The sequence below is a fragment of the Sorex araneus genome, chromosome 6, assembly GCF_027595985.1.
Source record: "Sorex araneus isolate mSorAra2 chromosome 6, mSorAra2.pri, whole genome shotgun sequence".
Classification (NCBI taxonomy): Eukaryota; Metazoa; Chordata; class Mammalia; order Eulipotyphla; family Soricidae; genus Sorex; species Sorex araneus.
Genome location: NC_073307.1, coordinates 71,421,907 through 71,446,955, shown reverse-complemented (window position 1 = coordinate 71,446,955; position 25,049 = coordinate 71,421,907). Strand labels below are relative to the sequence as shown.

At 40.2% G+C, this 25,049-nt stretch overlaps 1 protein-coding gene across 2 annotated transcripts in view; it reads left to right on the top strand.

The window, feature by feature from the left end:
• Window positions 1–468: 468 nt before the first annotated feature.
• The window catches only part of CNTN1 (contactin 1), a 336,636-nt gene continuing 312,055 nt past the window's right edge, over window positions 469–25,049 (top strand). The window contains exons 1-2 of one of the 2 annotated variants that reach the window (XM_055143916.1): window positions 486–580; window positions 3,083–3,155. The gene's annotated coding sequence lies outside the window, so the exon portion shown is untranslated. Of the gene's footprint in view, window positions 581–3,082; window positions 3,156–25,049 lie in introns of both variants that reach the window. The other variant, XM_055143917.1, reaches the window with a different exon arrangement.

Here is a 25,049-nt window from a genome sequence, read left to right as displayed (position 1 = left end):
TTTTTTTAAACCAAAGTCTATTTTGTTTTATTTTGTTTTTCTCCATTTTTATCACGTTTTTCTAGCAGAGCATTCACTGCTTCTGACATTTTAGCCTGCCCCAAATCCCAGAACAGATGGTCCCTTCAGGGAAGCTCAGTAAACGCTGGATGCTTGGATGACCATCCAAGCTTGGAGATGCTTAGCCTCTCCCTCCCTCGGGAGGCCTCAGATGACAAGTGGTCAAACCAGTTTTCCTTTTCTCTCAGGGTCCTTGATCCATCCAGTAGCAGCCGGTTCCAGAGAGGGTAGAGACCCTTTGCAGTTGGGTTGAGCGTCGGTCTCCGGCCCCGCAGGCGCCGGTCGGGTGTGAGAGTGATATGCCGTGTCTCCAATCAGAGAGCAGTTTTCTTTCCGATTCCGCCCCCTCTTTCTCCCGGCCCCAATAACCGCCTGGATAGGTGGGTTCCCACCCAGCACCCGGGGGGTGGGGCCTCCTCCGAGCGAGGTTTTGCAGAGGGGCGGCCGGGGCTTTGCAGCTGCTGCGGAAACCTGTAGGACAAGGTGTGGCCGTACCGCGGCGAGCAGGAGCTGGGAGCAGGTAGGAGGCATCCTCTCTGCAGGGAGAGCCGAGAGGCTCGTTCTCGGCTGCTGCCGCCCCCGCGCCCCGCCCAGTCATCTCCCAGACCCTGCGGTTCACCCGGGGAATCGCCCTCCCCGCCATCTCTCAGAGCCCTGTGGTCCATCCTGGGAATCGCTCCGGAAGGTCGCGACTGGAGGGATGCGGGATGCGGGTACCGGGCAGGAGGGGTGCGGCCGGCTGCGGCCGGGTACCGGGCAGGAGGGATGCGGCCGGCTGCGGCCGGGTACCGGGCAGGAGGGATGCGGCCGGCTGCGGCCGGGTACCGGGCAGGAGGGATGCGGCCGGCTGCGGCCGGGTACCGGGCAGGAGGGATTGCGGCCGGCTGCGGCCGGGTACCGGGCAGGAGGGATTGCGGCCGGCTGCGGCCGGGTACCGGGCAGGAGGGATGCGGCCGGCTGCGGCCGGGTACCGGGCAGGAGGGATGCGGACGGCCGCGGCCAGGGACCTGGCAGGACGGGGCGGCTCCGGGAGGAGCCGAGCAAGCCCGCATCTGTGTCCCAAATTCTCAGAGGCCGTGACCGCCGCCCCCGGACTCGGGGGAGTTCCGGGAGCCCTGGCGGGGAGGGGATGTCTGGCAGAAGTGTCAGGAGCCGGGAAGCCCTAGCACGTCTGAAATCCAAAAGAGCTTTTCTTCTCTCCACGGCAGTCCGTTCTTTCTCATTTTCCCTTTACTACTTTGCACCTAGATTAGCTGGGGAAACAGACAAAAATCAAAACCCCAAATGCCTGGGAATTGCGCTGAAGGGGTGAGGGATCCCCTACCCCGGGCCTCTCGGCTAAGAATTCGTTTCGGTTCTGAGAGTTGGGTGGGGCGGTGGAATCCTTTCGGCTCGGAAGACGTTTTCCCATGTATGGCTTCGGTATCTAGAAGCAGCGTGCCCTGCTCTGCCCGCTGCAGACAGCGGAGGGCAGGTGGCGAAGGCTTCTTCCCTCCGTAAGTGGCGTTGCTTTTCGGGAACCACCTTCTAGTAGTTGGTGAAAGGTGAGCCTAGCCTTGGGGGTTCCTCTAGAGTAAAGTAATTGGGCGCCTGTGGGCTTCAGTCGCCCTCCGGAGTGACAGCATCTGGAATAATGAGGCTGGCGGAGAGATCAGCTCCTGCTGGAGCCAAATGGGTGGAAACAGAGGGAAGAACTGCAGAAAAATTAGACACCGCATCACTCTCAGGGACAGATGATACCCTGCTCTGAAAATTACTGAAAAATTGGGGCGACGGGAAATGAGAAAGATCCTTTTTCATTTATTCATGCGAAATCCAGCTTGAACCACATTTTGCATGTGCACGTCTCCAAGGTGGAGCTATATATAGCTCCTGCACATTCAGCCCTGTTTGCCTTTCGAAGCAGTCTAAAAGTGCTCAGTGGGAGGGGCTGAATAAAACCAAGATCTCTTTTGGAGTAAAAGCTGGAGAAAATGCATGCAGATTTGAGGAAATACTGCAGAAATGGTTCTGCAAATTTACACGATCACTATCTCCAAATATTACTTAAAATCTATTGTACCCCTTGGACTTCATTCATTCCCTTCATTCCCCGCCCCCAGTTTCACTGTTTTTATGGAAACTTGCTAACCCGAAATGCAATTCAGATATTGAATAAAAAATCACATATCATATCTGAGTATTTTATTAAATTCTCATAGAGAAAACTGATTAGTTTATGACTGCATCTTGGTTGTTTGATAGTCAGTTTGAGTGTTATCCTATAAGTAGCAGCATTTGGGGAACTGGGTAGAAGTAAAACTGGGCAGAGGAAGTAAAACTAAGGGATTTTTAGAACATTTAAACTTTTTTCTGTTTGTTTTTGGGCCACCCTCCGAGGTGCTCAGGACTTACTGGCGGAATACTCAGGAATCACTCCTGCAGGGCCACACAGCACAGCAGGGATCTAAGGCCGGCACCACCCTGCCCTACTACTGCGCCCCAGCCCAAACCCTTAAATATTAACAAACAAACAAACAAAAACCCCTGATATTTGACAATGATTTTCAACATTTTTATGCTGATACTTATATATATCTTTTTATAAAATTTACTGGTAGGCCTGAGATTTAAACTGTTTTACAGTTTTGAATCATATCTAAGCTTTGTGGACTGTGTTTCCTTTTTCCATTTCCTAGAATTATTTGATGAAGAAATAACTTGATATAGAATTACTTGATTATTTTTATTTTCTTAGATGAGAGACTAAGGTTTAGAGAGCACAATGTGGTTAAGGTCCTAAAAAATACATTATTTCAACCCAAATATTCCAACAATCTGCTATGAAAGATACAGCAGTTTTCCCTCAGTTTTCAGCCTCCCATATTCTGGAAAGGAAATTCTGTCAAAATTGATTCCAGCAACACTCTAGGCCACAGTTTTTCAGTGTTAATTTTATATGCATCTTTATTTACTTCTGAGTTTCTTTGGGGTGTGTGTGTGTGTGTCAGTATTCAAAGGCTCCTTCTGGCTCTGTGTTCAGGAGTGACCCCTGTGTGTCCTTGAGGAATCATATGTGATGCCAGGGATTCAGACTGGGGGTAGCAGCATGCAAGGTAAGCACTTTACCTCCTGTATTAGCTTTCTGGCTGATTTCTGAGTTTTTATTATATTACAAAGTAGTAATTGACTATAAAGATGAAACTTTTACCATTCACCAAAAAAATGAAAGAGCTCAGTAATAAATCAAAATAAAATTCATAGGTTATATGATATATTATTATATCACCTAGACATGCAATATAAGGATATAAAATGGATGACTAGATAAAGCAAATAAAAAAAGACACACCAGTTGTTATTTGCTGATAGTAATGTTACTTGACCAGAAGGGGAGGGTCATGCATGGGTGATAAGACAGGGGTGTTAGAAAAAAGAGATGGAAACCAGTTGAGCTAAGAATCTGTAACAGAAACAAACTTTTTAGACTATTTCCACCTATCTTGACCTTTCTGAATAGACTTTAGGCTCCTGCACTCTTGCCATGATTTTTAGAGTCAAAGCCCTGCATGGAAGAATTTGATGGGCTGCATGACCATGCTCTGCCTCTATGCGATAAAGATCTCTGACAGAGATGGAAAGAACAGAGATCCTAGGGCTGCAGAGACAGTATAGCTTAAGCCTCCTGAGAATTCTATTGGGGTTTAATCTGGGGTTTGATCTCAGGCACCCTTTTAAGAAAGTAGTTTAAAAGTCACCTGCTAGGAGTGATCCTGAGCTCCCGAAGCCAGGAGTAAGCCCTGAGCACTCCTGGGGGTGGCCCCCAAACCAATATTTTTCTAATCTATGTCTTAAGAATCAGATGATACTGGTATAATAACTTTTTTTTTAAAACTATCATATTTATAGCTAACTGATTTTCAAAATGAGTAACAGTACAGATCAATAGGGAAAGAATGGTCTTTTCAACAAATGATATTGGTAAAACTGGGTATCTATACACAAAACCAAGTACACAAATAAATTCAAACCTGTTTATCATACCACATAAAATTAATGTATCAGAACTTGGAATGTGTGTCAGTTGTAGAGCACCTAACTTGCATGTCTAAGGTCTGGGTTTGATTTTTGGCACTCTTTGGTTCTATAAAAACTACCAGAAGTGAACCTCTCAGCAATTCCTGCCCCCAAATCAAAATGAATTAAAGATATAAATGTAAAAGCAGATATTATGAAACTTTTTAGAAATAAATGTGTGAATCTTCTTGAGTTTATACTAAACAATAGTTTTTTTTTTTTTAAATTCTTTTATTGATTCACCATGTGGAAACTTACAAAGCTTTCAGGTTAAAGTCTCAGTTATACAATGCTCAAACACCCATCCCTTCACCAGTGCACATATTCCACCACCAAGAATCACGATATACCTCCCCCCCCACCTCCCCAGCCACCCACCCCGCATGTGTAACTGGTAAATTTCATTTTACTTTCACTTTACTTTGATTACATTCAATATTTAAACAAAAAAATTCACTATTATTGATTTGGAGTTTTTCCCCCCCTAGAGTCGATCTGCTGAAAAGAAAGCATTTGGTAATTTGTTTTCCAAGCAATAGTTTTCTTAGGTAAAACAAAAACAATAAAATCAACTGAAGAAAAAATAGGAAAAATTGAATTTTATCTAAAACTTTTTGAGTTCCAAATGGTACCATCAATAATGTCTAATACTCAGACGCTGTACATTTGATTAGGGCTTTGCTTTTAAAATATATATTAAGAACAGATGAATCAATAGTAAAAAAGAGCAAATGTACAAGTGATTAGAATAGTCTTTTCCAAAGAAGTTATACAGATGGCCAATAAAATTATTAAAAGATAATTGCCATCAGAGAAATGCAACTTAAAACCACAATGAGGGCTGGAGTCACAATGAATAGGGCAGTTTTCTTGCATTCTGATGACCAGGATTCGATTGCCAGCATCCCAACTCAATGGTTCCTTGTGCACAACCAGAGGTAGTTCTGAGGGCAGAGCCAGAACTAACCCCTGAGCATTTCTGGGTGTGGCCTGAAAAGAAAAATATAACCACTTCGTGCCTACTAGAATTTCAATAATCAAAAAGATAAAAAAATAATAAAAAAGAATTACAAGAATTAAAAGAGGTATGGTGAAATTGAACCCCCACAAAACTCTCAGTTGATGACATTGTAAAATAGGCATTCATTTTGGACATATAGAAACATACTATTACCATATAATGCAACAATTCTGAAATTTTTAGGTATTTGGTCTTCAGATACATATAGGATAAATTCAAGAAAATGCAAATATCTATCGATAGAAAACCACACAAATGTTTATAACACTATTCACAATGGCTAAAATGTGGAACCACCGAATTGCCTTTCTTTTTTAAAAAAATTTAATTTATTCTTTTATTGAATCACCATGTGGAAAGTTACAAAGCTTTCAGGTTTAAGTCTCAGTTATACAATGCTCGAACAACCATCCCTTCACCAGTGCCCATATTCCACCACCAAGAGTCACAGTATACCGCCCCCTCCCCCCTCCCCCCACTTCCCCAGCCCCCCGCCCCGCCTGTGTAACTGATAAATTTCACTTTACTTTCACTACAATATTTCAATATTGAAATTTCAATATTTCAACCAAAAACTCGCTATTATTGTTTGGAGTTTCTCCCCCCTAAAGTCGGACCTGCTGAAAAGGAAGCATTTGATAATTTGTTTTCCATTGCTGAGAATGAAGAGACATGAGTTTGAGCTGCCACACTAGCTGCCGCACGGTTTTGGATTTCTGTATTTTAGTAACTAAGTCCAGAGAAATATCTGCCACAAATTGCATCATTGCAAGCTTGTACCTCTCAGCTACTTTATATTCCACATATGAGTGCAATCTTTCTATGTCTGTCTCTTTTTTTCTGACTCATTTCACTCAACAAGATACTTACTTTTCATGTTGATCCACTTATATGCAAATTTCATGACTTCATGTTTTCTGACAGCTACATAGAATTCCATTGTGTAGGTGTACCAGAGTTTCTTTAACCAGTCATCTGTTTTTGGGCACTCTGGTTTTTTCCAGATTCTGGCTATTGTAAACAGTGCTGCAATGAACATAGAAATGCAGATGTCATTTCTACTATACCTTTTTGCCTCTCCGGGATATATTCCCAGGAGTGGTATTGCTGGGTCAAATGGAAGCTCAATTTCTAATTTTTTGAGAATCGTCCATATTTTTTTTCCAGAAGGGCTGAACCAGTCGGCATTCCCACCAGCAGAGAAGGAGAGTCCCTTTCTCCCCACATCCACGCTAATACCGGTTGCTTTTGTTTTTTGGGATGTGGGCCAGTCTCTGTGGTGCGAGATGATATCTCATTGTTGTTTTGATTTGCATCTCCCTGATGATTAGTGATATTGAACATTTTCTCATGTGCCTCTGAGCCATTCGGATTTCTTCTTTGGGAAAGTTTCTGTTCATTTCATCACCCCATGTTTTGATTGGGTCAACAGTTTTCTTCTTGTGGAATTCAACCAGTGCATTGTATATTCTTGATATCAATCCTTTATCAGATGGGTACTGCGTAAATATCCTTTCCCATTCAGTAGATTGTCTTTGTATTTTGGTCACTGTTTCTTTTGAGGTGCAGAAGCTTCTTAGTTTGAGGTAGTCCCATTTATTTATCTCTTTTTTCACTTGCTTTGCCAGTGGCGTGTTAGCTTTGAAGATACCGTTGGCTTCAATATCGTAGAGGGTTTTGCTGACCTTGTCTTCAATGTACCTTAGGGATTCTGGTCTGATGTTGAGGTCTTTAATCCATTTTCATCTGACTTTTGTACATGGTGATAGATGGAGGTCTAAGCCCATTTTTTTTTGGCATGGAGCTGTCCAGTTTTGCCAGCACAATTTGTTAAACATGCTTTCCTTGCTCCACTTCACATTTCTTGCTCCCTTATCAAAGATTAGATGATCATTTATTTGGGGGTGTGTGTCAGAGTATTCAACCCTGTTCCATTGGTCTGCAGCTCTGCCTTTGTTCCACTACCATGTTGTTTTAATTACTACTGATTTGTAGTAGAGTTTGAAGTTGGGGAGGTTGATTCCTCCCATTTTCTTTTTCCCAAGAATTGCTTTAGCTATTCGTGGGGCTTATTGTTGCATATGAATTTCAGGAGCACTTGCTCCATTTCTTTGAAGAATGTCAAGCGTATTCCTATAGGGATCGCATTGAATTTGTACAATGCTTTGGGGAGAATTGCCATTTTGACAATATTAATTCTTCCAATCCGTGAGAAGGGAATGTCTTTCCATTTCCTTGTGTCCTCTTTTATTTCCTGAAGTAGCGTTTTGTAGTTTTCATTATACAAGTCCTTTACCTCCTTAGTTAAGATGATTCCAAGGTACTTGATTTTTTGAGGCACAATTGTGAACGGGATTGCTTTTATCATGTTGCTTTCTTCTCTCTCATTATTTGCATATAGGAAAGCCATGGACTTTTGGGTATTGATTTTATAGCTTGCAACTTTACTATATGAGTCTATTGTTTCTAGGAGTTTCTTGGTAGGGATTTTAGGGTTCTCTAAGTATAGTATCATATCATCTGCGAATAGTGAGCGCTTGATTTCTTCCTTCCCTACCTGAATGCCCTTAATATCTTTTTCTTGCCTAATCGCTATTGCAAGTACTTCCAGTACTATATTGAACAGAAGTGGAGAGAATGGGCATTCTTGTCTCGTCCCTGTTCTCAGAGGGAAGGCTCTTAGTTTTTCCCCATTGAGGATGATGCTTGCCGTAGGCTTGTGATAAACAGCTTTGACTATATTGAGGAAGGTCTCTTCTATGCCCATTTTGGTGAGTGTTTTCATCATAAACGGATGCTGGATCTTGTCAAATGCTTTATCTGCATCTATTGATATGATTATATGATTTTTATCCTTGTTTTTGTTGATATGATGAATTATGTTGATTGATTTTCAGATGTTAAACCGTCCTTGCATCCCCGGGATGAATCCCACTTGGTCGTGGTGTATGATCTTTTTGATGAGTTGTTGAATTCTATTTGCTTATATTTTGTTGAGAATCTTTGCATCTGTGTTCATCAGGGATATTGGCCTGTAGTTTTCTTTTTTTGTGGCGTCTTTGTTTGCTTTTGGTATTAGGGAGATATGAGCCTCATAGAAACTGTTTGGGAGGGTTTCTGTTTCTTCAATTTCCTGGAAAAGCTTGAGAAGAACTGGCAATAGGTCCTCTTTAAATGTTTGGAAGAGGGGCCGGAGCGATAGCACAGCGGGTAGGGCATTTGCCTTGCACGCGGCCGACCCGGGTTCGATCCCCGGCATCCCATATGGTCCCCCAAGCACTGCCAGGAGTAATTCCTGAGTGCAAAGCCAGGAGTAACCCCTGAGCATCACTGGGTGTGACCCAAAAAGCAAAAATAAATAAATAAATAAATAAATGTTTGGAAGAACTCGCTAGTGAATCGGTCTGGACCTGGGCTTTTGTTTTTGGGAAGACTTTTGATTACCGTTTCAATTTCCTTGATATTAATAGGACTATTCAGGTACTCCAGGTCTTCTTGGTTCAGTCTTGAGAGATTATAGGAGTCCAGGAATTTATCCATTTCTTCTAGGTTCTCTTGTTTTGTGGCATATAGATTTTCAAAGTAGTCTCTGATGATCTTTTGAATTTCTTTTGTTCTGTTGTGATGTCCCCCTTTTCATTTCTGATTCGGCTTATACAGAATCCATAATTCTCTCTCTCTTTCTTTGTGAGTCTTGCTAGTGGTTTATCAATCTTGTTTATTTTCTCAAAGAACCAGCTCTTGGTTTCATTGATCTTTCAGATTGTCTTTTGGGTTTCCATGTCATTAATTTCTGCTCTAAGTTTTATTATCTCTTTCCTTCTGCCTGGTTTGGGCTCCTTTTGTTGGTTCTTTTCTAAGGTCTTGAGCTGTGAAGTCAAGTTATTTATGTGGGCCCTTTCTTCCTTCCTGAGATATGCTTGCAGAGCTATATTTTTTCCCCTTAATACGGCTTTAGCTGCATCTCACAGGTTCTGGTAGCTCGTGTTTTCATTCTCATTTGTTTCCAGGTACCTTTTGATTTCTTCCTCGGTTTCCTTCCTGACCCACTCATTGCACAACATCGAGCTATTTATTTTCCAGGTGTTTGATTTGGTTTTCTGCATCTGTCCACAGTTAAGTTTTATCTTCAGTGCATCATGGTCTGAAAAGATAGCTGGTACAATGTCTATCTTGTTGATTTTGTTGAGGTATGTTGTGTGGCCCAGCGCATGGTCTATTCTGGAAAATGTTCCATGTGCACTGGAAAAGAATGTGTATTCCTTTTTTTGGGATATAAAGCCCTGTATAAATCTATTAGCCCTCTCTCTTCTATTTCTTCCTTCAAAGCCAGCATTTCCTTGGTGAGTTTTAATCTTCTTGATCTGTCCAGAGGTGATAGGCCGGTGTTCAAGTCTCAAACTACTATTGTGTTGCTCACAATGTCTTTCTTAAGGTCTCTTAGCAGCTGTTATAGGTATTTAGCTGGTCTCTCATTGGGTGCGTACACGTTTAGGAGTGTGATTTCTTCCTGCTTTACATATCCCTTGATTAATAAAAAGTGGCCTTCACTATCCCTTCTAATCTTTTTCAATATGAAGTCTATGTTGTCCGATACTAGTAAAGCTACCCCAGCTTTTTTGAGGGAGTTGTTTGCTTGCAGGATTGTTTTCCATCCTTTGACTTCGAGTCTGTGTTTGTTCTGGCTATTCAGATGTGTTTCTTTTAGGCAGCAGAATGTTGGGCTCAGTTTCTGAATCCATTTTGCCAGTCTGTGTCTCTTAATTGGTGAATTAAGACCATTGACATTGAGAGAGATTATTGTCATGGGGTTTTGTGCCATCTTTCTGTAAGGTTTGTTGTGCTTGTAGGAGTTTTTCTTGTCTTATAGTAGCCCCTTTAAATCTTCTTTTAGGTTTGGTTTAGAGTCTATGAAGTTCCTGAGTTGTTGTTTATCCGCAAAATAGTGTATCATTCCTTCGAGTTTGAATGAGAGTTTGGCTGGATAAAGTATTCTTGGTGAAGCATTCATTTCATTGAGTTTTTTCACTCTGATAGGTCTGCTGTGAATCTAAGGGGTGCTCCTTTGTATGTGATTTCCTTCTTTGACCTTGCTGCTTGCAGTATTGTGTCTCTATCCATTACATCCATCATCCTAACTATGATATGTCTTGGAGTTTTTCTGTTAGGGTCTCTTTTAGTTGGCACCCTTCTGGCTCTTGAATCTGGATGTCTGCATTCTCCACCTCTGGGAACTTTTCAGCAATTATTTTTTTGACTGTGGCTTTTTCAATGGGGTTGGTTCCCTGTCCTTCTGGTACTCCAATGATTCTAATGTTTTTCCTCTTGAACTCATCCCCTAGGACTCTGATTCTCCCTAGAGCTATTTTGAAGTCTCTCCCCATTGATTGTTTTTGCCTATAGGCTGCCTGCAGCTCATCTTCAAGCTTGCTGATTCTGTCTTCTGTTGTAGTCATTCTATTGTTGAGGGCACCCACTGAGTTTTTAAATTCATCTACCGAATCCTTTATTTGTGACATTTCCTTTTGTAGGTTTTTAATTTCTGCTCTCATTTCTTCCCGTAATGTCTTGGCTGTCTGTTGTATCGTTTCTGTCAGGTCCTCCTTTAACTTGTCAATCTTTCCATTGAGTTCATTGAAAATCTTCTGGATTTCACTTCTGAATTCTTTATCGGAGAGCTCAAGTTTGTAGGAAACATCTATTGAGGCATCTGGACTCCTTTCATCATCTTTTCCTTGTGGCGGGGATTTGCGCTGTTTCTTCATATTGTTGTGGTGATATGGAAGAGAGACCTTCAAGTTCACCTCTGATTGTGAAAAAGGATTCTGAATGGGCTTGGTCAGTGGTGATCAATTTCTTCTGTACCACCTCTAGAACATGTCCCTCTCTGATGTTCCTCTATTCTTTACGTGAGGCTTCAAGTGATGCTTTTAGAGAATGGGCTCCTTTAGCTGTGACTTTAAGAACTGCTTATATTCATTGGTACTTTTGAAAACTGGAATTAGCTAGCAACCTATTTATGAACTATTTTTGGGACAACTAAGATGATACTCGGGGATATAGGTGATGAGCACTGAGATGTACCGAATAATTACTTGGTATTTTGAAAATATGTGCGGCTGCATGAGCGGCCGCTGGCTTAGAAGTAGGCCACGCCCACTTTTGTTGAGGCTACGGCCACCTTTGGCGAGTCCACGCCCACCTTTGTTTAGGCCACACCCACTTTTGTTGAGGCCATGCCCACTAGTGCAATGTGGCGGGGGAGAGGTGCAGGCGCAGAGGAGATGCGCCCATTTCAGTCCACTAACCTGCAAGAGGGAGCTGACCGGTGTGGCGTTGCTGGAGGGTGGCGAGGGGCTGGGGGGGGCGGGGGAGGTGCAGGAGCAGAGGAGATGGCACCCGTTTCAGTCCACTAACCTGCAAGAGGGAGCGAACTGGCGTGGTGGCACTGGAGGGTGGTGAGGGGCTAGCTGGTATAATAACTTTTAAAGAAAAATAAGAAGTACCTTCTAAGAAAGATCACCTAATTTTCCTCCACTTTCTGTTGCTTCTGTTTGCTCTACAGTAGTTATTTGGAGGTGAAGCCCACAACCTAAGTACGTACTTTGTAAGGACTGTAACTGCTTTTTGATTGACAAAGCTTTCTGAAGTAACCTATGTACCTTGCTTATTTTCTTTTTTTGATGTCTGCATTCTAATCACATTCTGAGCAGAGAATTCTCTAAACTAAGATTAGAAATGGACACATTCCCAGAAGAAAAAAATTCACGATAAGATATATATTTTTTTATTTGTTCAATTATGAAAATGGAACTTGCATGGCTGAAGTATTTGGTGATAATATATTAAATTTTTCTTATTTAATTAAATTTTCTTATTTGGTTCCTTCATCCCTTAAACTGGGTGACTACTGCACCTGGGATTAATGAACTGAATGTAGGGGGTTTCAAGAAATCTGTTCTAAAATAAATGATCAGTATATGTTTGATTTGTATGTCTATTTTGTAGTCTGTATGTACCTGTATAACTTCTCTGGCACAAAAGGTTGCAAGTGGAAAAAGTTTAACCTTTTAGGCCTCATTTAGCCCACATAAGATTGGTTTTGCCAAGGGAGGCAAACAGAAATCAAGTGAAAGTCACTTTGAAGAAAGTGTTTGGAATAGACCAAATCAGTCAGTTTGGGATTACAATTCTCGCCTTCAAATATATCTGAGGCCTATACTTTTTGTCTGGTAACTTAATACATCACTAAGCCTCAGTTTCCTAATTTATACAATGGGAATAATTGTCCCCAAAAATGAATGCTAGCACAACTTTTAAAGATAATTGCTTTAGCGTAATCTGTGACATTGTACTCAGTGTTTATCTTCTCTGCTCCCTGAGAAGCAGGAACAAGTAAAGCAGTCAGTGGAGTTACTTATTATAAAGTATGTAATTATTAGAAAAAGTATGAGTAAAAGTCAAAGGTTCACTAACAGTAGTGAACTAAAACATCAATGTAGAGAAAAATGGGCATCCAACTCCAGTGAAAAGGATAACCGCATAAATCCTACGCTTTTCATTTGTAAATCTAACTGCAATCAGTCTAATTTTGTTGCTTAATTCTCATTTCTATGCTCGATTTGTCTTGTAGTTAGACAGGAAATGCATTTCAGGTTAAAAAAAAGGACATACTTTTATATGCTCCACCGCAGTTCTGAGTAGGCTCAGTGATTCTTAACAAGGAAGCATTGTCAAATGAAATGTTTGAATGGAAGCAGGGATAACACGAGGATAATCTATTTGGCTATGTATTGGAGACTATTTTTGGAAACTTCCATTAGCTAATTTATACTGTTCATGAGAAGTAATGTTTATCCTTTTCCAATTGTTTCACTTTTCCAATAGAGGTTATATATTTTCTTATATTTTGTGGCCCTTGAAACTGATTAAAGACTGCATAAATGAATAAATAACATTCTTCCTCTACAAAACATGCAATGTAATTGCCTCATTAAAGAAAGTAAATTGGCCATTATCCATATCATATAACTAGAGCCTATTTTCTCTGTCTTCAAGTTTAAATATTTGTTTTCACTTTATTGGGTATTATGTATGGGTTCCTTTTTATTGCTGCTTTCTATAGTGTTAATCTCTTTGAATTTTATGTCCTGATCTCACAATGTTTGGATATCATAGTTTTCTTTTTTTCTGATCTCCCTAACTTTGTTTTCTTCCTTTTCCTGCTTCAAGTTTTCATATATTATCCCCCAAACTTATGACATTTAACTTTTCATAAATAGATTTTTCTGTCAACATTTCCATTTGTATTATCTTTTCTACTATTTATTCCAGTATTTACTGAGTGGCTAAGAACATAGGCTTTGGAAAATATATATATATACATATATATAATTATCATTGTGTACATAAGTGAATTTTTATAAGTCAACTGATGATTGCAATGCTTTAGAATTTTTATGGGATTTTCTTTTTTAATATTAAATAAGATAAGTGAAACATTTGAAGTAGGAGCTGGAGTTAGAAAGATAGCTGAATAGGCTGAGTAATATTAATAAAATAACTAGAATCTCATTGTTTTATTGCTTAGAAAACTTCATGTGCCCGGCTAAAAGTTTAATAGATACTGTTGAGGGTGTTAGCGTTAGGCTACTTTCCTTCTTTGAAGTGGGATTCAATTTATATATCATCATCATCATCATCATCATCATCCCGTTGATCATTGATTTTCAGGAGTGGTCTCCATAACGTCTCCATTCGTCCTAAACTTGAGATTTTAGCAGCCTCTCTACTCATCCTTCCCAATGGTGCTGCATTGGTGGCTCTTTTAGGGTCAGGGGAGTGATGGGTCTCATTCTCATGATAGGTCTCAATTTACATATATCATGTATATAGCCCGTGTAAAATGCTCATAAGAGATATGAACTATAGTCTCAGTCTACTAAGATATCAAAATTATGCATGTGATTCATAAGCACATAATACCTTAATTCTTTCTTAAGCTACTGCTGTCTATTTCAAAAGTGCCATAGGGCAGATCATACTACAGAAGATATTTATGACCAGATTACTCAGAAAGCAGTCCACATTGTTTGCACAATTCTTATATGACTCAAGCACTAAATCTGCTTTTGCCTGGATAATTCATATAGTTCTTATTTCACAGGATAATTACTTCCCTTCGTACTTGATTTTGATGATTGTTTCATCATTTTTCCTGTCTTGCTTGATCTGATTCAAAAAATGCTTAAGTTTCCTTGGTCATTCAGAACATTTAAATTAGAGCTATGTAGAACTTTGCTTGAAACCAAGCTTGTTCAGTTAAAACTGTGTGATTTGGGGCTGTTTGCTTAATCAGTTTCTTAATCTCCTGTGTAGAAAATGAAAATGTTCAAAATTCAGAGTTCCTGCTTAAGAAGCCATTTAAACACAATCCAAATTAGGTGCTTTGTTAGCACAGTAAGTAGTGTGTCAGTCTCATAAGTGCAATATAAATTAATACAATTTATAATATACTTATAAAAATAACTGGTAAAAATAAACAATACAAACTGGTTATAATAACATGCCTTTTTGTCAAACATATGTTCTTGTTCTTTTATTTATTTATTTATTTTTAGCTTTTTGGGTCACACCCGGCAATGCACAGGGGTTACTCCTGGCTCTGCACTCAGAAATTAACCCTGGCGGTGCTCAGGGGACCATATGGGTTGCTGGGAATCGAACCCGGGTCAGCCACGTGCAAGGCAAACGCCCTACCCGCTGTACAATCGCTCCAGCCCCAATCATCTTTTTTAAATTAGATTTTATCAGGTTCTCCTAACAGACCATCAAGATAACTGACCATCCTTCTCTTTTTTTCTGTTTTGAAATTTAAAACAATTTTTTAAATTGAGTCACCATGAGATAGAACATTACAAAACTGTTTATGATTGCATTTCAGTCATACAATGTTCCAACACCCATCCTTCTCCACCAGTGTAATTTCCCAGTACCAGTGTCCCCAGTTTCCCTCTCCCCACTTCAAGCCACCCCTAACCTCTACCTGTCTCTATGGCAGGCACCTCTCTCTCTTTCTCTTTCTCTCTCTTATTTTCTGATCATCCTTCTTAAATACATCTTTTCTGAAACAAAACAAAACAAAAAGTTTCAGGACTCCCCTCTCCCTTGGAGACTGAATACCATTGTAAACCTTTCAAAGGTTTCTCCTCAAAAAGAAACTTATCTACAACAAATCAAGTTTGAGATGGCAATGACCTCATACAAAACTGGGAGCTCTTCCACTCTTGTCTTACCCCCCGCAGACTTAAGCTGGAAACCCTCCTACCCACCAGCTTAGCCTCTTTTTCAGTGGAATTAACTGCAGAAGGAAGACATTTGTCCTTTTCCCTCTCAAAGTGTTTCAAGGGGGAAACTAGCAAAAGTCCCCTAAAAAAGAAGCCCATTTAAATTCTCATATCTGAAATGACAAGTAGGCTGAGCCTGCCCCTGCTAGCACAATCCGCTTGCTTTTCACCGTCCCGGTCACTCTATTCTTGGGATAAGCTCAAATTATTTTATCGACATTTCACTTCCTTCTCATGATTTGCTGGGAACATTTTATATACAATTCCTTCCCTTCCCAGAATTGGCTACTGTAGCCACTTGGCCTCCTCACCTATTTATCAAAATAAAAAAGCAGACGCTGGGGCAATAGTACAGTTGGGTAGGACGTTTGCCTTGCACACGGCCGACCCGGGTTCGATTCCCAGCATCCCATATGGTCCTCTCAGTACCGCCATAGGTAATTCGCGAGTGCAGAGCCAGGAGTAACCCCGGTGCATTGCCAGGTATGATCCAAAAAGCAAAATAAGCAGAAACTTCCCACTTAAGCAGCCCAAATACAGTTGAAGATTCCCAAGACTATACTAGACCATTCTCCCTCTCTCTCTGGAGACACTCCTGTGTTAGTATGAGCAGTGTACATTCTGTTAGTAATTTGCTTTGCCCTCGGACTGAAGCGATAGCACAGCAGGTAGGGCATTTGCCTTTCACGCGGTCGACCCGGGTTCGATTCCTCCGTCCCTCTCAGAGAGCCCAACAAGATACCGAGAGTATCCCACTGCACGACAGAGCCTGGCAAGCTCCCCATGGCATATTTGATATGCCAAAAACAGTAACAAGTCTCACAATGGAGACATTACTGGTGCCCGCTCCAGCAAACTGATGAGCAACTGGGACAACAGTGCTCCAGTGCTACTTTGCTCTCACCTTAACTGTCTTATTCTTCTAGTGAATTGTTTTACCACCAGGCCTGGGTTCAAGCTCCTCTCCATTCACACTCATTGCCCATCTCATGGAGGAATTCCTCAGGCACATTCTCTACACTGAACTTACCTTTTTAAAAACAATTCTATCAGGTTTCTCTGCTGAAAACTTATTTGATAGTACTATTTTTTTTTTCCTGTAAGATGATCAAAGTTCTGGGGCCGGAGCGATAGCACAGCGGGTAGGGCGTTTGCCTTGCACACGGCCGACCCGGGTTCGATCCCCGGCATCCCATATGGTCCCCCCAGCACCGCCAGGAGTAATTCCTGAGTGCAAAGCCAGGAGTAACCCCTAAGCATCACTGGGTGTGACCCAAAAAGCAAAAAAAAAAAAAAAAGATGATCAAAGTTCTTTGTATTGCCTCTAAAATCTTTTTGTAAATGTCCCTGTTTACTTTTCGGAATTCATTTCTTATTCTAACTCCTCTATTTCTGTAAGACCAGACTCATAGAACTGTTTGCATTTTTGTGTATCAAGTTCTTTTTTCTCTTTTCCAAACCTGTTCTGTCACTTCATATTCTCTCTACAACCAGAAATTGCCAGTTTCCTCAGCAGCTCTAATTTATTCTCAACCAATTAAAATTTCCAATAAATTAAGAATTTATATATCTGTCTTGGAAATCAGTCAATAAAAGCTAGACACAGTATCAGTCTTCACACTTTTTCAAGAACTATCTTTGCTTCCTAGTTTATGAGTGTAAGACTAACAAACAAAAGAAAAATTTTTAATGAGCAGCTTTATGAGAAGCCATGTCTACGACACTAAATAATTTTCAAAAGCTAAATCAGTGTGTAGTTCTCTTTTAAATAGTTACACATTTTATATCACTGTATCACTGTTGTCCCATTGTTCATTGATTTGCTCGAGTGGGCACCAGTAATGTCTCCAGGCTCTGCCGTGCAGGCGGGATACTCTCTGTAGCTTGCCGGGCTCTCTGAGAGGGACGGAAGAATCAAACCCGGGTTGGCTGTGTGCAAGACAGATGCCCTACCCATTGTGCTATCGCTCCAGTCCTGTATATATATATACACATATATATGTACATATATACATATATATACATATATATACGCACACATAAATATATATATATACATATACATATTTTCCTCTAAGATTGGTTGCCTTCTACTTTAAACCCCATCAAATGTGGAACAATGCTCTTGGAGTATGAGTCGTGAGATATGAGATGTTGTGGCTTCGCAGTCCAGGGATTGGTTTACTTGTGGGTGAGACCTGGCCCGAGTGTGTGGAGAGAGGCTGCGAGCATGGTGGAGGTTGAGTTCTGGAGGATTTTGGCTGCTGGGGCTGGGTCCCTTGGGGCGGGTTGGGGCTCACCCGCCCTGCTCCAGGGTTCCCCAAATGAAACAGCCTGACGAGGGGCCTGGCAGTGTGGTATGGCAGTGTTGTTTTTGCTTTCTTCCAGATGTAGCCCTGCACTGTAGCACTGTCATCCCGTTGCTCATCGATTTGTTTGAGCGGGCACCAGTAACATCTCCATTGTGAGACATTGTTACTGTTTTTGGCATATCAAATATGCCACGGGGAGCTTGCCAGGCTCTGCCGTGTGGGCGAGATACTCTTGGTCACTTGCCAGACTCTCCGAGAGGGATGGAAGAATTGAACCCGGATCAGCTGAGTGCAAGGCAAATGCCCTACCTGCTGTGCTATCGCTTCCAGAAGTACATATTTTTAATGACTGATTTGTTTCTAAAATGGTGATTTATTTTTAGAGGCATGTGCTATGAAAAGAATAATTTTTTTTTCTGTGGGCCAGAGAAATAGTACAGAGGGTAGGGCATCTACCTTGCATGTGGTAGACCCAGATTCCATCCTCAGCATCCCATATGGTCCTTGAAGCACTGTATAGAAGTAATCACAGAGTGCAGATCCAGGAGAAACCTTTGAGCAGTGCTGGTTGTGTCACCAAAACCAGTATTTTTTTATATGCCCTACCCGCTCCAGCCCCAGTTCCATCAATTTTTAATCTAGTCTTCCTCCACAGCTCTCTGTGAAATATTCTGGAAGATGCTTCTAATAATAATAAAGCTGTTTAAGATATTACAATGTTGGGCCAGAAAGATAATTCAGCATTCTCTTTGAGATCAAAGAATATATCCCATGCAAAATAGAGTCCAAGAATATAAAGTACCTAGGAATTAACTTAACCACAGAGTAAGATCTATACCATAAAAACTTCCAAAGCATTTTAAAAGAAATACAAGATCTTAGAAAATTACAAACTATAATACACAAAAGTAGAGAGAAAGTAAGAAGAAAAGTCCCTGCCATAGAGGCAGGTGGGGTGTGGGTTGAGGTGGGGGATTGAGAATGGCAGGAGGGAGACTGGGGACATTGGTGGGAAATGTACACTGGGAGAGAGATGGGTGTTGGCACATTGTATGACTTAAACCCAATTATGAAAGTTTTGTAGCTGTGTCTTATGGCGATTCAACAAAAAGTAAAAAAGAAAATGGAAAAATGTTTCCCGCTCTTGGATTAGAAGAATCAGTATTGTCAAAATGACCATTTTACCTAGACTACTGTATAGATTCAATGCAATCCCTATCCAAATTCAGACAGCATTCTTCAAGAACTTAGAATAGTCCATAATAAAGTTTGGATGGAATCACAAAAGACCCTGAATATCCAAAACCATACTGAAAATTAAGAAACTGGCAGTGGTGGTGGTGGTGGTGGTGGTGGTGGGGTTATCTCAGAGCCTCTAACTTAAAACTATACTATAAAGCTATAGTGATCAAAACAGCATAGTATTGGACTAAAAATAGACTCTGAAAAATGGGTAAGAATAGAATGCCCAAAGACTAACCCTCTTATATATTGTCAGTTAATAGTTGACAAAGATGCTGAGAGCATCAAATGGAGTAAAGACAATCTGTTCAACAAGTAGTGCTGGGAAAACTGGATAAGCACACCCCCCAAAATTAAAACTGGATCCATATATCATACCTTATACAAAGGTCAATTTAAAGTGGGTTAAAGACTTGTACATCACACCAGAATCTATAAAATACATTGTGGACATCCCAAGAACTGGACCTCAAGAGGTGTCTTCAATGATAGAAGGCCATTGGCAAAGGCAACAGAACAAAAATTAAACAGATGGGACTACATAAAATAAAAAAATTTTGGCATGGCAAAAAAAAAAAAACCATGGGATTAAACTTAAAGACAGCTAACTGGATGGGAAAAAAACCCTCATCCAGCACATCAGGTAATGGGTTACTATTCAGGATATACAAAGCACTCACAAAGATCAACAACAACAACAACAACAAATCCAAAAACCCCATCAAGAAATGGAGAGTGGAAATGAATATGGACTTCCCTGAGGAAGACCAACAGATAGGTAACAGGCAAAACTGCATACCATCACTTATTATTAGGGAAATATAAATTAAGACAGCAATGAGATACCAGCTCACATCAGTAAGAATAGCACATATCAAAAATATTGGGAGAAATCTGTGTTGGCAGGTGCAAAAAAAAAAACAGTTCTTTTTTGGTGAAAAAAGAGTTCTTGTCCATTACTCCTGGGTAGTTGTTTTTTTCAACTCCTATGGAAAACAGTATGGAGTATATTCAGTAAACTTAAAATTGACTGACCATTCGACAAGTAATTCCACTTTTGGGTATTTACCCACAGGTCAGAAAAACATTCATTCAAAAGAAGGTATGTGCAACACTATTCATTGCAGCATTCAGTACAATAGCGAAGGTTTGGAACCAACCTAGTTGTCCAACAACAGGTCAAGGGATCATGAAGATATGGTATATATACAAAATAGAATATTACAGAATACTACACTGCAAGGAATGATGAAATCATGCAATTTAATGCAACATAGTTGGGACTGGAGCGATAGCACAGCGGGTAGGGCGTTTGCTTTTCATGTGGACAACAAGTGTTCGATTCCTCCGCCCCTCTCAACGAGCCCGGCAAGCTACCGAGAGTACTGCACCCGCACGGCAGAGCCTAGCAAGCTACTCATGGCATATTGGATATGCCAAAAACAGTAACAAATAAGTCTCACAATGAGAGACGTTACTGGTGTCCGCTCGAACAAATCGATGAGCAATGGGATAACAGTGACAGTGACAGTAGTTGGGACTAGAAGATACCATTTTAAACAAAATAAGTCAGAAGAAGGACAAACATAGGATATCACGTAAGATGATAAGATGATATATATGTTGTTTAGAGTGACTGGATGAGGAGGACAATGGTTGAAAGGAGGGATTCTTAGATCATTGTTGGTCTCAGAGTATATTTAGGAGAAGAAAAGCTATAGAGTGAAGGGGAAGTGGAGAAAAGATGGAGCAACAGGGACAGGAGCAAGCTTGATTCAGATACATCCATGATGTCAAGGAATGAGGGAGGTAAATAACCAAACCACGAAGTCAATAACACTGACATTACCCAGACTTTAAAACTGAACATAAAAGGTGCCAGTCACTATGCCAGCTGGGGTTGGTGGTGGAGGGTGCAGTTGGAGAGGGAACCTGTAAACACTGGTGGAGTGAAGTTGAAAAAGGTGGTGGATCACTGATAGAATATTGGATGTCAAAGCCCCAACTTTGTATATCTTTGTATATCCTTGTATGTCTTTGAATACTTTTGTAATTCATGGTACTTTAATAAAATAAAATGTTGGATTAACAAGAGGATACAAGAAAATATCCTATATTCACGGGTTGGAATAATCAATACTATCAAAAATACATATAGACACCAATAACAGTCTACCAGGACTTAGGAAAATGGAATCATAAAATACCCTATATAGTCAAAATCATATTGACAAACAAGTAATCTGTTTTTTGTTTTTATTTTTTATTGAATCACTCTGAAATACAGTTGCAAAATTGTTATTGATTACATTTTAGTCATACAATGTTCCAACATCCATCATATCACCAGTGTACATTTCCCAACACTAATGTTCCCCGTTTCCCTCCTGCCACATTTCCCCGGCTACCTCTGTGGAGGGCACTTTTCTTCTCTTTCTCTCTGCCTCTGTTTTTTTGTTTCTTTCCTTTTGGACATTCTTGTTTGCAATACAGGTACTGGGAGGTTATCATGTTTGTTCCTTTGTCTACTTCTCAGCACATGGTTCCTTTCCGGAATGGTCATTTCCTATTATTATTGTCTTAGTGGTCTCTTCTCTGTCCTAACTGCCTTCTACCCCCAACACCTCAGGCAAACTTCAGTCCTTCTTGCCCTGTTTCTACTGTCTTTTGTTTTAGTCTCTTTATATGCTTTTTTTTTTAATTCCACAAACGAGTGCAATTCTGTCTGTCTCACTCCCTCTGACTCATTTCACTAAGCATGATACTTTCCATGTCTACCCATTTGTAAGTGAATTTGATGACTTCTTTTTGCCTGGTGGCTGCGTAATATTCCATTGTGTAGATGTATCACAGTTTCTCTATCCAGTCTGTTCTTCAGTACTCTTTGGATCTTTCTGGATTCTGGCTATTGTGAATAATGCTGCAGTGAACATACGAGGTGCATATGGTGTTTCTGCTTTGTGTTTTTGGGCCCCCTGGGTATATTCAAGAAGTGGTACTCCTGGGTCATATGGAAGTTCAATGTCTAGTTTTTTGAGAGATGCTCATATTTTCCAAGAAAGCTGGACCAGTTAACATTCCCACCAATAATGAATGAGAGTAACTTTCTCTCCACATCCACATTTTTTGATGTGTGCCAGTCTCTATGATGTGACATGGTATTTCATTGTTCTTTTGCTTTGCATCTCCCTGATGATTAGTGATGTAGAACATTTTCTTTCTTTAAAAAAATTTATTTTATTTTCATAAAGTTGTTCACAATAGTTTGTTACATTTAATATTACAACACTAATCCCAGCACCATTACTTACCCACCACCATATTTTGAATTTCCACCCCAACCTCCAAATTCTGCCACCAAAGCAGGATCTAAATAATTTATTTTGTATTGCTTGTTATGAATAATTCACTAAAAATAATCCAAACATTTCCTTAGAGGAAAGTGTGGGATGATTGTTGTATTTCTCTCTGGAGTCATTAAGCCTTTGTATAAAATTACTAACGTGTTGGTAAAGATTGAGCCTTGTGTGCTTATATATATGTGTGTATATATATATTATCACATATTATTCATCTCAAATAGGTTGCCTTTTACTTTACACCCCATCAATTGTGGTGCGCTACTCTTGGTACCTTAGTGGTTTAGAGTATGAGATGTTCCTCCAGGAATTCTAAAATTTTTTGTTAGTGAATCACTGTGAGGTACAGTTACAAACTTATAAACTTTTGTATTTGCGTTTCAGTCATACAGTGATCCTTTATCCATCCCTCCACCAGTAGGAATTCTAAAATTTTAAATGCTGTTATATAGCTGAGTTTAATTTAATTTTTTTTAACTGGGTGGTGACTTTGGGGCCTGGAAGCATTTGTGTCACATCGTTGTATTGCTCTCTTCTGACAGATTTATTTGGGAGTCTCTGGATTATAGCCGTTAATGAGTTTATATGGCGCAAAAGTTCCTTGACTTGACTGCCATGCTACCGGAAACACAGGAGGATGGGGGAAGGTCACCCATTCCCGACTCCATGCAAGCCTGGAGATTTCAGTCACTACTCCTGCATACCTGGGATTTTCAGCAGATTCCCTCATGGATGAGGCTAATCGTACCCTGTGGAGATCAGCTAGGAGCATGGTGGTGATTGAGTTCTGGAGGTTTTTGGCTGCTAGAGCTTGTTGGGGTGGGGAGGGAAACTCACTCACCCCCCTCCGGTTGCTCCAGTTGAGACAGCCTGGCACAAGGTCCAGAGACATCCTGTAGAGCATTTTCTAATGTGCCCTTTGGTCCCTTCTTTGAGAAAGTTTCTGTTTATTTCTTCTCGCCATTTTTGGATGGGGTTTGTTGTTTTTTTCATGTGAAGTCCTACCAGTGCCTTGTATATCTTGAATATTAACCCCTTATCTGGTGGGTATTAGTTAATAGTTTTTCCCCATTCCTTGGACTGCCTTTGTATCTTGGTCACCATTTCTTTTGAGGCGCAGAAGCTTCTTGATTTAATGAAGTCCCGTTTGTTTGTCTTTGCTTCCATTTGCTTGGCTAGTGGTGTTTCATTTTTGAAGATGCCTTCAACTTCAGTGTCGTGGAGAGTTCTGCCGCTGTTTTTCTCCATGTACCTTTTGGATTCAGGTCTGATATTGAGGTCATTAAAACCATTTTGATATGACTTATGTGCCTGGCATTAGAGAGAGGACTGAGTTCATTCTTTTGCATGTAGATGCCCAGTTTTCTTAGCATCACTTCTTGAAGAGGCTTTTCTTACTCCACTTTATATTTCTTGCTCCTTTATGAAAGATTGAGTGATCCTATATTTGAGGATGTGTGTCAGAATGTTCAGTTCTATTCTATAGATCTGTGAGTCTATATTCTAAATACCATACTGTTTTAATTACTACTGCTTTGTAGTATAGTTTGAAGTTGGAGCCGGTGACACCTCCCACCTTCTTTTCTCCAAAGATTGCTTCAGCTATTCGTGGAGATTTATTGTTCCATATGAATATCAGGAATGTTTGATCAATTTCTTTAAAAATGTCATGGGTATCCTTACAGGGACCTCATTGGATAAAACTTTGGAGAGTATTTTCCTTTTGACAATGTTAATCTTCTCAATCCATGACCAGGAGATGTGTGTGTGTGTGTGTGTGTAAGTGTGTGTGTCCTTTTTAATTTTTGTGCCCTCTTTATTTCTTGATGTAATGTTTTGTAGTTTTCTTTGCATAGATCCTTAATCTCTTTAGTTAAGCTGATTCTGAGGTATTTGATTTTCTGAGGCACAATTTGAATGAGATTTTTTTAAAAAAAAATCTCTATCATTATTTGGGAAAGTCATGGTCTTTTGGGTATTGATTTTGTAGCTTGCCATTCTACTATACAAATATATTTTTTCTAGGAGCTCTTTCAAAGAGTTTTTAGGATTTTCTTAGTATCTTATCATCTTCAAATAGTCATAGCTTGATTTCTTCCTTTTCTATCTTGTTGCCCTTCATATTTTTTTTTGGCCTAATTTCTATTGTAAGTACTTCCAGTACTATATTTAATATAATTGGCAAGAGTGGGTAAACTTATCTTGTGCATGACCTTAGAGGGCAGGATTTTAGTTTTTCTCCATTGAGCCTAATGCTTGTTGTGGACTTGTGATAGATAGCTTTGACTACATTGAGAAAAGTGTCTTCAACTCCGATTTTGTTGAGAGTTATCATGAATGGGAGCTGGATCTTGTCAAATGCTTTCTCTACATCTATTCATGTGTTCATATGGTTTTTATCTTTTTTTTTATAAAAATGGTGTAATGTGTTGATTGACTTGTGAATGGCAACCCTTGCATCCCCAGGATGAATCCTATTTGATTATGGTCTATGATCTTTTTTTTTCTTTTTGGGTCACACCTGGTGATGCACAGGGGTTACATATGGTATGCTCAGAATCGAATCTGGGTCAAGGCAAATGCCCTACCTGCTGTACTATCACTCTAGCCCCATAATCATTTTATGTTATTGAATTCTATTTGCTAGTATATT